This window comes from Salmo salar, chromosome ssa23 (genome assembly GCF_905237065.1).
Source record: "Salmo salar chromosome ssa23, Ssal_v3.1, whole genome shotgun sequence".
Classification (NCBI taxonomy): Eukaryota; Metazoa; Chordata; class Actinopteri; order Salmoniformes; family Salmonidae; genus Salmo; species Salmo salar.
This window is the reverse complement of record NC_059464.1, coordinates 39,183,871-39,199,620: the sequence shown is the minus strand read 5'-3', so window position 1 is coordinate 39,199,620 and position 15,750 is coordinate 39,183,871.

Below are 15,750 nucleotides of genomic sequence, written 5' to 3'. Positions count from 1 at the left end.
GTGATTGACCTGGCCAAAGCTTTCGACTCTGTCAATGAATACGGCAGCACAGTATTGTTTCTTATCGATGGCGGTTACGATATCGTTTAGGACCTTGAGCGTGGCTGAGGTGCACCCATGACCAGCTCGGAAACCAGATTGCATAGCGGAGAAGGTGCGGTGGGATTCGAAATGGTCGGCAATCTGTTTGTTGACTTGGCTTTCGAAGACCTTAGAAAGGCAGGGTAGGATGGATATAGGTCTGTAGCAATTTGGGTCAAGAGTGTCCCCTCCTTTGAAGAGGGGGATGACAGCAGCTGCTTTCCAATCTATGTAGAAAGGGTCCAGATTGTCTAGCCTGGCTGATTTGTAGGGGTCTGTACACAATTCCTGGAAGCTGAAAATGTCCCAGTTCTTCTATGGCCTGTAACTCACCAGACATGTCACCCATTGAGCATGTTTGGGATGCTCTGGATCGACGTGTACGACAGCGTGTCCCAGTTCCCTTCAATATCCAGCATCTTTGCACAGCCACTGAAGAGGAGTGGGACAACATTCCACAGAACACAATTAATAGGCTCATCAACTATGCAAATGTGTTGTGCTGCATGAGGCAAACGGTGGTCACACCAGATACTGACTGGGTTTCTGATCTACGCCCCTACTTTTTTTTAAGGCATTTATGACCAAAAGTTGCATATCTGTATTCCCAGTCATCTGAAATCCATAGATTAGGGACAAATGCATTTATTTCAAAAGACTGATTTCCTTAAATGAACTGTAACTCAGTAAAATATTTTTCATGTTGCATTTATATTTTTGTTCAGTGTAGATCAGTGGTTCTCAAAGTACGGGTTGCAAGGTTTTGGGTGGGTCGCTGGTGTGAAACTGAAAAAATGATATATATACAGTACCAGTAAAAAGTATGGACACACCTACTCATTCAAGGGTTTTTCTTTATTTTCTACATTTCCTACATTGTAAAATAATAGGGAAGACATCAACACTATGAAATAGCACATATGGAATCATGTAGTAACCAAAAAATGTTAAACAAATCAAAATATACTGCTCAAAAAAATAAAGGGAACACTTAAACAACATATCCTAGATCTGAATGAAAGAAATAATCTTATTAAATACTTTTTTCTTTACATAGTTGAATGTGCTGACAACAAAATCACACAAAAATAATCAATGGAAATCAAATTTATCAACCCATGGAGGTCGGGATTTGGAGTAACAATCAAAATTAAAGTGGAAACCACACTACAGGCTGATCCAACTTTGATGTAATGTCCTTAAAACAAGTCAAAATGAGGCTCAGTAGTGTGTGTGGCCTCCACGTGCCTGAATGACCTCCCTACAACGCCTGGGCATGCTCCTGATGAGGTGGCGGATGGTCTCCTGAGGGATCTCCTCCCAGACCTGGACTAAAGCATCCGCCAACTCCTGGACAGTCTGTGGTGCAACGTGGCGTTGGTGGATGGAGCGAGACATGATGTCCCAGATGTGCTCAATTGGATTCAGGTCTGGGGAACGGGCAGGCCAGTCGATAGCATCAATACCTTCCTCTTGCAGGAACTGCTGACACACTCCAGCCACATGAGGTCTAGCATTGTCTTGCATTAGGAGGAACCCAGGGCCAACCGCACCAGCATATGGTCTCACAAGGGGTCTGAGGATCTCATCTCGGTACCTAATGGCAGTCAGGCTACCTCTGTGCGGCCCCCCAAAGAAATGCCACCACACACCATGACTGACCCACCGCCAAACCGGTCATGCTGGAGGATGTTGCAGGCAGCAGCACGTTCTCCACGGCGTCTCCAGACTCTGTCACGTCTGTCACGTGCTCAGTCTGAACCTGCTTTCATCTGTGAAGAGCACAGGGCGCCAGTGGCGAATTTGCCAATCTTGGTGTTCTCTGGCAAATGCCAAACGTCCTGCACGGTGCTGGGCTGTAAGCACAACCCCCACCTGTGGACGTCGGGCCCTCATACCACCCTCATGGAGTCTGTTTCTGACCGTTTGAGCAGACCCATGCACATTTGTGGCCTGCTGGAGGTCGTTTTGCAGGGCTCTGGCAGTGTTTCTCCTGCTCCTCCTTGCACAAAGGCAGAGGTAGCGGTCTTGCTGCTGGGTTGTTGCCCTCCTACGGCCTCCTCCACGTCTCCTGATGTGCTGGCCTGTCTCCTGGTAGCGCCTCCATGCTCTGGACACTACGCTGACAGACACAGCAAACCTTCTTGCCACAGCTCGCATTGATGTGCCATCCTGGATGAGCTGCACTACCTGAGCCACTTGTGTGGGTTGTAGACTCCGTCTCATGCTACCACTAGAGTGAAAGCACCGCCAGCATTCAAAAGTGACCAAAACATCAGCCAGGAAGCATAGGAACTGAGAAGTGGTCTGTGGTCCCCACCCGCAGAACCACTCCTTTATTGGGGGTGTCTTGCTAATTGCCTATAATTTCCACCTGTTGTCTATTCCATTTGCACAACAGCATGTGAAATGTATTGTCAATCAGTGTTGCTTCCTAAGTGGACAGTTTGATTTCACAGAAGTGTGATTGACTTGGAGTTACATTGTGTTGTTTAAGTGTTCCCTTTATTTTTTTGAGCAGTGTATATTTTAGATTTTAGATTCTTCAAAGTAGCCAACCTTTGCCTTAATGACAGCTTTGCACACTCTTGGCATTCTCTCAACCAGCTTCACCTGGAATGCTTTTCCAACAGTCTTGAAGGAGTTCCCACATATGCTGAACACTTGTTGGCTGCTTTTCCTTCACTCTGCAGTCCAACTCATCCCAAACCATCTCAACTGGGTTGAGGTAATGAAAACGGGGAGAACAGGCCATGGCTCGGATAGCTGAGGTCCCTGATGTTCTTCTTGGCCTTCCTGTGACACCTGGTGTTGTAGTTATCCTGGAGAGCAGGCAGTGTGCATCAGGTGTTCCTCTTGGGGCTCCGTAACAAACCTAAATTCTGATTTGTCAGCTCTTCTGACCCCTAGGACAAGCATAGAAAAATAAAGAATAGAATTACAGACAGAGAGCACCAGGGCCGTTACTCCGTGGGTAAAAACACAGGGGACAAGGGACATATCAAGCTGGTGTTGTGTGTATATGCACTTACCTCACTAAAGGTCTTCATTCAAACTCAGTGAGCTCTTGGAAGAATTGGGCATGGCAGGGATTGAGAACAAACGGCTGGCTTCCTCTGGGCCACCTTGTCATGTACTTTGTTAAGGATTCATAATCTTGGGTAGATTCGAACCTACAGCATATATCCAATACAGTTTGTGAAATCAATTGAGGTATTGAACAAAATAGAAATAAGACAGCTAGGTACACCTACTTCAAACCCTAGCAAACTAATACAACATTGGTATAGCCTACAAAATATCACATATTATTTTCCCAGACTCAAAACATTTTCCTTTCTAAACTCAGCAAAAAAAGAAACGTCCCCTTTTCAGGACCCTGTCTTTCAAAGATAATTCGTAAAAATCCAAATAACTTCACAGATCTTCATTGAAAAGGGTTTAACCTCTCTGGGCCAGTGCACCTACTCAACAGCCAGTGTAATCCCGTGGCGCGATATTCAAATACCTTAGAAATGCTATTACTTCAATTTCTCAAACATATGACTATTTTACACCATTTTAAAGACAAGACTCTCGTTAATCTAACCACACTGTCCGATTTCAAAAAGGCTTTGCAACGAAAGCAAAACATTAGATTATGTCAGCAGAGTACCCAGCCAGAAATAATCAGACACCCATTTTTCAAGCTAGCATTTAATGTCACATAAACCCAAACCACAGCTAAATGCAGCACTAACCTTTGATGATCTTCATCAGATGACAATCCTAGGACATTATGTTATACAATACATGCATGTTTTGTTCAATCAAGTTCATATTTATATCAAAAACCAGCTTTTTACATTAGCATGTGACTAGCATGTGACTAGCATTCCCACCGAACATTTCCGGTGAATTTACTAAATTACTCACGATAAACGTTCACAAAAAACATAATTATTTTAAGAATAATAGATACAGAACTCTTTTATGCACTCGCTATGTCCGATTTTAAAATAGCTTTTCGGTGAAAGCACATTTTGCAATATTCTGAGTAGATAGCCCGGCCATCACAGGCTAGCTATTTTGACACCCACCAAGTGTGGTACTCACCAAACTCCGATTTACTATTAGAAAAGTTTGATTACCTTTGCTGTTCTTCATCAGAATGCACTCCCAGGACTTCTACTTCAATAACAAATGTTGGTTTGGTTCCAAATAATCCATAGTTATATCCAAATAGTGGTGTTTTGTTCATGCGTTCAAGACACTATCCGAAGGGTAAAGAAGGGTGACGCGCCCGACGCGTTTCGTGACAAAAAAATTCAAAATATTCCATTACCGTACTTCGAAGCATGTCAACTGCTGTTTAAAATAAATTTTTATGCTATTTTTCTCGTAAAAAAGCGATAATATTCCGACCGGGAGTCGTTGTTTTCGTTCAAAGAGAGAGAAAGTAAACATGGTGTTGGCTCGTGCACGCGCCTCCAGTCTCATTGTCCTCAGATCGACCACTTACATAATGCACTAATGTTTTTCAGCCATGGCCTGCAAAGCCACCATTCATCTTTGTGGCGCCTTCTGAGAGCCTATGGGAGCGTTAGAAAATGTCACGTTATGCCAGAGATCCCCTGTTTTGGTTAGAGATGATCAAGAAGGCCATGAAATGGTCAGAGAGCGCTTTCTGTTTGGAATCTTCTCAGGTTTTGGCCTGCCAAATGAGTTCTGTTATACTCACAGAACCATTCAAACAGTTTTAGAAACTTTAGGGTGTTTTCTATCCAAATCAAACAATTATATGCATATTCTAGTTACTGGGCAGGAGTAGTAACCAGATTAAATCGGTACGTTTTTTATCCGGCCGTGCAAATACTGCCCCCTATCCCCAACAGGTTAAACACTGTTTTCCATGCTTGTTCAATCAACCATTTAACAATTAATGAACATGCACCTATGGAACGGTCATTAAGACACTAACAGGTGACAGACGGTAGGTAATTAAGGTCACAGTTATGAAAACTTAGGACACTAAAGTGGCCTTTATACTGACTCTGAAAAACATCAAAAGAAAGATGCCCATGGTCCCTGCTAATCTACGTGAATTTGCCTTAGGCATGCTGCAAGGACGCATGCGGACTGCAGATATGGCCAGGGCAATAAATTGCAATGTCCATACTGTGAGACGCCTAAGACAGCGCTACAGGGAAACAGGACGGACAGCTGATAGTCCTCACAGTGGCTGACCATGTGTAACAACACCTGCACAGGATCAGTACATCCAAACATCACACCTGTGGGACAGTTACAGGATGGCAACAACAACTGCCCGAGTTACACCAGGAATGCACAAACCCTCCATTGGTGCTCAGACTGTCTGCAATAGGCTGAGAGAGGCTGGACTGAGGGCTTGTAGGCCTGTTGTAAGGCAGGTCCTCACCAGACATCACAGGCAACAACGTTGCCTATGGGCACATCCCACCGTCGCTGAACCAGACGGGAACAGGACTGGCAAAAAGTGCTCTTCACTGACGAGTCGCGGTTTTGTCTCACCAGGAGTTATGGTCGGATTCGCGTTTATAGTTGAAGGAATGAGCGTTACACTGAGGCCTGTACTCTGGAGCGGGATCGATTTGGAGGTGGAGGGTCCGTCATGGTCTGGGGCGGTGTGTCAGAGCATCATCGGACTGAGCTTGTTGTCATTGCAGGCAATCTCAACGCTGTGCATTACAGGGAAGGCATCCTCATCCCTCATGTGGTACCCTTCCTGCAGGCTCATCCTGACATGAGGCTCCAGCATGACAATGCCACCAGCCATACTGCTCATTATGTGCGTGAATTCCTGCAAGACAGGAATGTCAGTGTTCTGCCATGGCCAGCAAAGAGCCCGGATCTCAATCCCGTTGAGCACGTCTGGGACCTGTTGGATCGGCGGGTGAGGGCTAGGGCCATTCCCCCCAGAAATGTCCGGGAACTTGCAGGCGCCTTGGTGGAAGAGTGGGGTAACATATCACAGCAAGAACTGGCAAATCTGGTGCAGTCCATGAGGAGGAGATGCACTGCTGTACTTAATGCAGCTGGATGCCACACCAGGTACTGACTGTTACTTTTCATTTTGACCCCTCCTTTGTTCAAGGACACATTATTCAATATCTGTTAGTCACATGTGTCATGGCTTTCAGATGGATCGGACCAATACGCAGCATGATCTTAGTTCCACATCTTTTATTCAACCGTGAAACTAATGCAATATACAATAAACTTGAAATACAAAACAAGCCGTGACGTAGAGCAGGCATACACTACTCACAAAATGAACAACCCACAGCATACAAATGGGAAAACCCCCTGCATAAATATGATCTCCAATCAGAGGCAACAAGAAACAGCTGCCTCCAACCCCAAACAAAACCCGACATAGAAATAGAAACCCTAGAACCCCAAACATAGAAATAGCAACCCAGACAACCAACCAAACACCCCCTGCCACGCCCTGGCCCCTCTACTATTGAAAAATGACTTCTTACAATGGTCAGGACGTGACAACATGTCTGTGGAACTTGTTAAATTTATGTCTCAGTTGTGGAATCTTGTTGTGTTCATACAAATATTTACACATGTTAAGTTTGCAGAAAATAAATGCAGTTGACAGCGAGAGGACGTTTCTTTTTTTGCTGAGTTTAGTTGTGCCACCAAATGTTTACGAACTTTTGGTAAAGTGAACAGCTTTAGCAAATACTGTAACATTATGTAACAATGTTTTTTAAATTTAAAAAATGGTGAGAGGGAGAGGCAATATGGACAATCCTGGCCTACAAAACAATGATTTATGTCGCGCAGATGAGAGCAAAGTGAACTGAATCACTCCTAAGGTGGGCACTCTGTCCTGGTGTTTTTGTAATTCATGCTCTCCCCATTGAGTAGAATATATCACAGGGACAGCTAGATGGCTACCAATATTGTCTATTTCTTGTAAAGGCTGCTATCCTTCTCGAACTACTCTATAATCCTGGGAGGGTAAAATTCGCCAGGTAACTAGTTTTTACCACCGACACTGTTAGGTAACAGCTGACCAGCACCTTAGGTCGGCAGGCACTTCTATACAATATGGTGCACTGGTCATTCGTGTCAGATTTAGTGGCTCGCGAGTACGGCCCACAACACGGTTGATGTGTAAAATGTGGCCCGTCAATCCCCCAAAATATGGGTCATCTTTTGAACTGCTAGAAACAAGCCATTTTCTCTGTAGTATTAACAGTCACAAATCTGCATTCAGTGTATTCTCTATGGCACTCAGAGGCTGTGATACAGCCATTATTCTCAATATTCTCTGTGATGTTTTTCTAGGTCGAGCAGCTAGATATCTACGAGCAATTTAGAGCAGACCGAAATGGCTTTTGTCAACTTGAGCTAGCTAACTAGCAAACGTTAGTCAGCTATCTAGCTAGGTTAGCTAAGGAAACATGCAGTAATTCAACGTTGGATAGCAATAAATATGCTTATAAACAAGGTAAGGTACCTACCCAGCAACTGCTGAAAATATTATTCCACTTCAACGCCACTTCAAGAAGATATTTACAAAAATGGTCTGAGCTTCATTTGTCTCACCCGACAGCATGAGGTAGACAACTGAAACTGATCATTTCAATCTACAGTAGACAAACTATTACTGTAAAGAAATACAGTATGTTAGAATAATTTTTACAGGGAACTTTCAAATTACAGTTAATCGTCACGACTTCCACCGAAGTCGGTCCCTCTCCTTGTTCGGGCGGCGGTCGACTTCACCGGCTTTCTAGCCACCGCCGATCCACTTTTCATTTTCCATTTGTTCTGTCTTTGTCTTATCACACCTGGTTTCACTCACCAATCACTTGTTTATTATTTAACCCTCTGTTCCCCATGTTGTATTTGTGAGTGAATGTTATTTGTTACGTGGATTATTTGTCAGGCGTTGCACTTTTGTTTTAGACCGTGTTTTGGCACTTGTATGTTATGTGCTGTCATTTGGTAACCGGTATTAAAGTGCGCCTGTTTATTCTACTCCGCTCTCCTGCACTTGACTTCGCGTCCCATATAAACACATTACATTAATACAAGTATTTTTCTGTATTTTACCCATAATTCAGTGCAATCTACAGCATGAATGCTGTAAAACACTGTCCATCCTACAGTGTTTTACTGTTGAAATTACAGAAAAGACTTTGAGTGTACCTTTGCCTATTCGATCTGGCCACTAACTCAGTTCTAAGTCTATTCTGTGCTTCAGATTCAAAAGTTGTATGTCTTGACTGTATACTAATGACCAGTCATCAGCATTGGCATGCAAAGGTGGGTGCACATATCAAGATCAGTGACCAGAAAGCACTTGTTTCATTTTCTACTGTTTTGCCTGGCAAAAACAGAGTAGCCTACATTCATATTATCCAAATAAAATACAGTTTAGCAATCTGCTACGTAGGCATCTTTGACAGAACCATAGGCTACCTGGCGATTTCATTGATCATTTTCATATTTCAGATCCAATGCAGACGTTTTTATATCAAAATCTAATAATTTCTGGTTAACAATTAAGTGCCTTACTGTGATTGTTTTCAATTACATTGGCGAAAAATAAACAAAATAGCTTCTTCGCAAAGAGCAATTTCTCAATAAATTAGCTGGGACTGTCTGGGAGGGGTTTGAGTGTGTAAGGGAAAACAGAAAACAAGCTTTTATTGGAAGAGAGGTTTGGAACTGTTTTTCTTATAGATGACCACTGGGTTATATAGCCTTCTAAATTATAGTATGTCATGGGCTTCCCCCTGCCCACTTAGCTGTATTTAATATTAGGCTACATATACAGCCAAAACATGAAGTGCTGGCATCTGTGTCAGTCTCTCTTCCTCTCTCTCTTTTTTCTTCTATTGAATTTGATATAAAACCATCTGTGTTTGTCATAGAACGATGGGACTAGTTTCTATGGATGCAACAGATTTCCAGCGTTGTGGTTCATTTGACAGGCCCTCCGATGAGTGAATTACATTTTTGGGGGGACATTCCAGGCCCCAATGGTGGTGGATATGTCATGTAAACCTACACAAGAATCCCTAGTTAATTCAGTCAAATATGATTTTATATATTGACAAGTCAAATGACTGCTCTAACAATGGAAATGCAACTCCTCAAATATGGTTGGCAGGCAGGAGGTGAGATCAGATGCGACCACTAGCCCATGAGAGGGCAGATACGTGGCTCTTCCTCTTTGCTACAGTTCAGAAACCCTAGTAGCCTCACTGGCTGAAGAAACAATGAGATGTACATTTTTTTTACATTTTTTTTTTTTAGAAGTGAAGCAAATAGCCTAAACATTGATAAAACAATTAAAATACACAAACAGCCCCCAACTTCCCCTTTAACAGATTCATTTGGATTATTTAGCATTGATGCAGTCAATGTATTCTTTTAGTAGGCCTACATGATGACTTGTGTTTAATTAAAAGAACTGTATAAATGTCTAGTAGATGGCTATTGCCTTACCTATGTGTCATAAAAGCCAATCTAATGACTTCTTAAGCTATAGTGCAAGTATAGTGCAACTTTTGGTTCCAAATGATGTCTCACATTTAAATATTTGCAAACAGGGACAGTTTCGTTGAAAACAAGACACTGATTTCGCATTGAAGAAATATGATAAGATGAACACATGCACTATACAGTTGAAGTCGGAAGTTTACATACACTTAGGTTGGAGTCATTAACCTCTTGACGGTCGCCTAGGATAGGGGGCGCTACAGCGCTTTTTCAAAAAAAATCGTGCCCATTTTAAACGGCCTACTACTCAAACTCAGAAGCTAGGATATGCATATAATTAATACTTGTGGATAGAAAACACCCTAAAGTTTCTAAAACTGTTTGAATGGTGTATGTGAGTATAACAGAACTCATATGGCAGTCAAAACTCCGAGACAGATCGAAACAGGAAGTGGAATTCTGAATTGCGGACTCAACTTCATCTCGTTGCCTATAAATCACACCGTGAGCAATGGTTCATTGAGCACTTCCTATTGCTTCCACTAGATGTCCCCAGTCTTTACAAAGTGATTTGAGTCTCCTACTGTGAAAACTGACTGAACGACACGCTGTGGAACGTGGTCACATGAGGAGGGCCATCACCATTATGATGCTGGCGCCCCTGGCTACCCTCCCCTTTCGAAACGTTTATAAAGACAATGCAATCGTCCCCCTTGAATCTTATTGGAGCTCTGGTTGAAAAAGGCCCTAAAGATTTATGTTATACAACGTTTGACATGTTTGAACGAACCTAAATAAGAAAAAAATGCATTTTGTTGAAAGAGTAGCCCCGCGCACGTCGGAACTTTTGGTGTAGCCTTCAGAACGCGCTAACAAGAACAAGCTATTGGAACATAAAGGATGAACTTTTTTTATCGAAAATACATTTGTTGTGGACCTGGGATTCCTGGAAGTGCCTAAGGATGAAGATAATCAAAGGTAAGGGATTATTGACAATGGTATACAAGACTAGATTTGATATGCGATTGTTCCAAGATGGCGCTGACCTGTATTGCTAGCCTATTGTTCTGAGTATCGCATCCCCTTTTATCGCAAAGTCTGATTACCCAGTAAAGTTATTTTTAAATCTGGCATTACAGGTGCTTTCAAGAGATATTCATCTATAAATCTTAGAATGACAATATTACATTTTAAAAATGTTTTCGAATAGTAATTTAGTAAATTGTAGCGCTGTTTCACCGGATGCATTTGAGGGAAAATAGTTAGTCAACGTTACGCGCCGATGTAAAATGCTGTTTTATATATAAATATGAACTTTATCGAACAAAAGAATGCATGTATTGTGTAACATGATGTCCTAGGTGTGTCATCTGATGAAGATTGTCAAAGGTTAGTGCTGCGTTTAGCTGTTTTTTGGTTATTTGTGATGCATGTGGTTGGTCGGAAAATGGCTATGTGGCTACTTTTACGATATACTCCTCTACCATAATCTAATGTTTTGCTTTTGCTGTAAAGCCTTTTTGAAATCGGACAACGTGGTTCGATTCAGGTGAGGTGTATCTATAAAATGATTTAATTTGAAAAAAAAATAGAAAAAAAAAAATATTACATTTGGTTATGCTAATGGCGATAGGATTTTTCGCTGGATGTCCGTCCTGCATACGGGACGGAGCCCGACCAGGGGTTAAAACTCGTTTTTCAACCACTACACAAATGTCTTGTTAACAAACTATAGTTTTAGCAAGTCGGTTACGACATCTACTTTGTGCGTGACACAAGTAATTTTTCCAACAATTGTTTACAGACAGATTATTTCACTTATAATTCACTGTATCACAATTCCAGTGGGTCAGAAGTTTACATACACTAAGTTGACTGTGCCTTTAAACAGCTTGGAAAATTCCAGAAAATGATGTCATGGCTTTAGAAGCTTCTGATAGGCTAATTGACATCATTTGCGTTAATTGGAGGTGTACATGTGAATGTATTTCAAGGCCTACCTTCAAACTCGGCGCCTCTTTGCTAGACATCATGGGAAAATGAAATGAAATCAGCGAAGACCTCAGAAAAACAATTGTAGACCTCCGCAAGTCTGGTTCATCCTTGGGAGCAATTTCCAAAAGCCTGAAGGTACCATGTTCAACTGTACAAAAAATAGTACACAAGTACAAAAACCTTGGGACCACGCAGCCGTCATACTTCTCAGGAAGGAGACGCGTTCTGTCTCCTAGAGATGAATGTACTTTTGTGCAAAAAGGCCGCTCAGCAAGGAAGAAGCCACCGCTCCAAAACCCCCATAAAAACGCTACATTACAGTTTGCAACTGCACATGGGGACAAAGATCGAGCTTTTTGGAGAATTGTCCTCTGGTCTGACTAAATAAAAATAGAAGTGTTTGGCCATAATGACCATTGTTATGTTTGGAGGAAAAATGGGGAGGCATGCAAGCAGAAGAACACCATCCCAATCGTGAAGCACGGGGGTGGCAGCATCATGTTGTGGAGGTGCTTTGCTGCAAGAGGAACTGGTGCACTTCACAAAATAGATGGCATCACAAGGTAGGAAAAGGATATGGATATATTGAAGCAATGTCTCAAGACATCAGTCAGGAAGTTAAAGCTTGGTCACAAATGGGTCTTCCAAATGTACAATCACCCCAAGCATACTTCCAAAGTTGTGGCAAAATGGCTTAACCTCTATGGGCTAGGTGGGACGCTTGCGTCCCACCTACTCAACAGCCAGTTGAATCCTGTGGCGCGTTATTCAAATCCTTAGATATGCTATTACTTCAATTTTTCAAAAATATGACTATGTTACACCATTTTAAAGATAAGACTCTCGTTAATCTAACCACACTGTCCGATTTCAAAAAGGCTTTACAACGAAAGCAAAACATTAGATTATGTCAGCAGAGTACCGAGCCAGAAATAATCAGACACCCATTTTTCAAGCTAGCATATAATGTCACATAAACCTAAACCACAGCTAAATGTAGCACTAACCTTTGATGATCTTCATCAGATGACAACCCTAGGACATTATGTTATACAATACATGCATGTTTTGTTCAATCAAGTTCATATTTATATCAAAAACCAGCTTTTTACATTAGCATGTGACTAGCATGTGACTAGCATTCCCACCGAATACTGCCGGTGAATTTACTAAATCTCAGACAGGCCACTTCCTGCTTGAAATCTTCTCAGGTTTTGGCCTGCCATAGGAGTTCTGTTATACTCACAGACACCATTCAAACAGTTTTAGAAACTTTAGGGTGTTTTCTATCCAAAGCCAATAATTATATGCATATTCTTGTTACTGGGCAGGAGTAGTAACCAGATTAAATCGGGTACGTTTTTTTATCCAGCCGTGTCAATACTGCCCCCTAGCCCTAACAGGTTAAGGACAACAAAGTCAATGTATTGGAGTGGCCATCACAAAACCCTGACCTCAATCCTATAGAGAATTTGTGGGCAGAACTGAAAAATCGCTTACGAGCAAGGAGGCCTAAGAACCTGACTCAGTTACACCAGCTCTGTCAGGAGGAATGGGCCAAAATTCACCCAACTTATTGTGGGAAGCTTGTGGAAGGCTACCCGGAACGTTTGACCCAAGTTAAACAATTGAAAGGAAATGCTACCAAATACTAATTGAGCGTATGTAAGCTTCTGACCCACTGGGAATGTGATGAAAGAAATAAAAGCTGAAATAAATCATTCTCTCTACTTTTATTCTGACATTTCACATTCTTAAAATAGAGTGGTGATCCTAACTGACCTAAGACAGGGAATTTTTTTACTAAGATTTAAATGTCAGGAATTGTGAAAAACTGAGATTAAATGTATTTGGCTAAGGTGTATGTAAAGTTCCGACTTCAACTGTATATACAAAAGTATGTGGATGCCCCTTCAAATGAATGGATTCGGCTATTTCAGCCACGACAGGTGTATAAAATCGAGCACACAGCCATGCAATCTCCATAGACAAACATTGGCAGTAGAATGACCTTACTGAATAGCTCAGGGACTTAACGTGACACCGTCATAGGATGCCACCTTTCCAACAAGTCAGTTCGTTAAATTTCTGCAAATCTAGAGCTTCCCCGGTCAACTGTAAGTGCTGTTATTGTGAAGTGGAAACGTCTAGGAGTAACAACGGCTCAGCCGTGAAGTGGTAGGCCACACAAGCTCACAGAACGGGACCACTGAGTGCTGAAGCGCGTAAAAATTGTCTGTCCTCGGCTGCAACACTCACTACCAAGTTCCAAACTGCCTCTGGAAGCAACTTCAGCACAACAACTATTCGGCGGGAGCTTCATGAAATGGGTTTCCATGGCCGAGCAGTCGCAGACAAGCCTAAGATCACCCTGCGCAAATCCAAGCGTCGGCTGGAGTGGTGTAAAGCTTGCCGCCATTGGACTCTTGAGCAGTGGAAATGCGTTCTATGGAGTGATGAATCACGCTTCACCACCTAGCAGTCTGACGGACTAATCTGGGTTTGACGGATGCCAGGACAATGCTACCTGCCTAGTGCATAGTGCCAATTGTAAAGTTTGGTGGGGGAGGAATAATGTTCTGGGGCTGTTTTTCATGGTTCAGGCTAGGCCCCTTACTTCCAGTGAAGGGAAATCTTAACGCTACAGCATACGATGACATTCTAGACGATTCTGTGCTTTCAACTTTGTGGCAACAGTTTGGGCAAGGCCTTTTCCTGTTTTAGCATGACAATGCCCCCATGCACAAAGCAAGGTCTGTACAAAAATGGTTTGTTGAGATCAGTGTGGAAGAACTTGACTGGCCTGCACAGAGCCCTGACCTCAAATCCATCGAACACCTTTACGATGAATTGGAACGCCAACTACGAGCCAGGCCTAATCGGCCAACATCAGTGCCGACCTCACTAATGCTCTTGTGGCTGAATGGAAGCAAGTCTCCAGCAGTGTTCCAACATCGATTTGAAAGCCTGCCCAGAAGAGTAGAAGCAAAGGGGGACCAACTCCATATTAATGCCCATGATTTTGGAATGAGATGTTTAACAAGTAGGTGTCCACATACTTTTGGTCATGTTGTGTGCGTATATTATTATTTTTATTTTTTTACCGATCCACCCCAATAAAAGGTGATCCGGCCCTTCTGGCATATGCCAGAATTTCCAGAAGGCCAATCCGCCAATGTCTCCAACTCTGTTCCTGGAGTGCGACCGTCCTGTAGGTTGTGGCTCCAGCCCTAATGTAGCACAATTGATTCTAATAATTAGCTGGTTGGTACATTTATTCAAGTTAGTTACAACTGGGGTTGGATTGAAAACCAACAGGAGGGTAGGGTAGCGCTCCAAGAACAGGGTTGGAGATCCCTGTGCCTAGTTTCCCAAAAGCATCTTAAGGCAAAGTGCGTTGTTAGAACCTTTGTAGGAGCATAGTTAAATCTTTGAGCTGTTTCCCAAAACCATCATTATTAAGGTGCACTTGATAACACTCGTAAACGAATGCTTGCCTCAGAACAGCTAAGTGCATCCTTACATTCTTTTTTTTCCCTCCCGTGTCACTTTCTACACAGAAGATCTCCGCTAAACATAGAATCACATGGTTTATCTTATCTCTATGACTGCAGATAACTTCAGAACAAAGTTGACTACAAAATAAAGTTGCCTGTGTCTTTGCAATTGATACAAACATGACATAAAAATATTTTTCAAATGAAAACAGCAACCATTAAAATAAAGAGTGGGCCTATTTCAATCATATTGAAATACATTTCATATTCTATTTTGCTAATTGTAGACTGCCTGTAATTTGCCTCAATATATTTCATGATGTGTAGCCGAACGGGCGCAATGGGGCAAATTAGTGGTTTAATGCATTTTTATTTGGTAAGCATTAGAATAACCTGCCTCAATATTTGCAGCCATAAGGTGGTATAATCTCTCTAGGAATTGATCCGTCAATTCAAATGTTAAGACAAATTTTGAATGGAGAAAGTTTTCACTTTCTTTCGATCCCATCAGTATTGACACATACTTCAACAATGCACTTAGTGACTATTCTCTCGGCGTGTTGTTTTGGGAAACATGTGTTACATCTTCGGCCGTTGTGGGGAAGATGCATCATTAAAAAACTCATAAGGCTAAATGCCATTGCTATCAGGAAACCGTTCCAAGGACATTAAAAAATCAAGAATG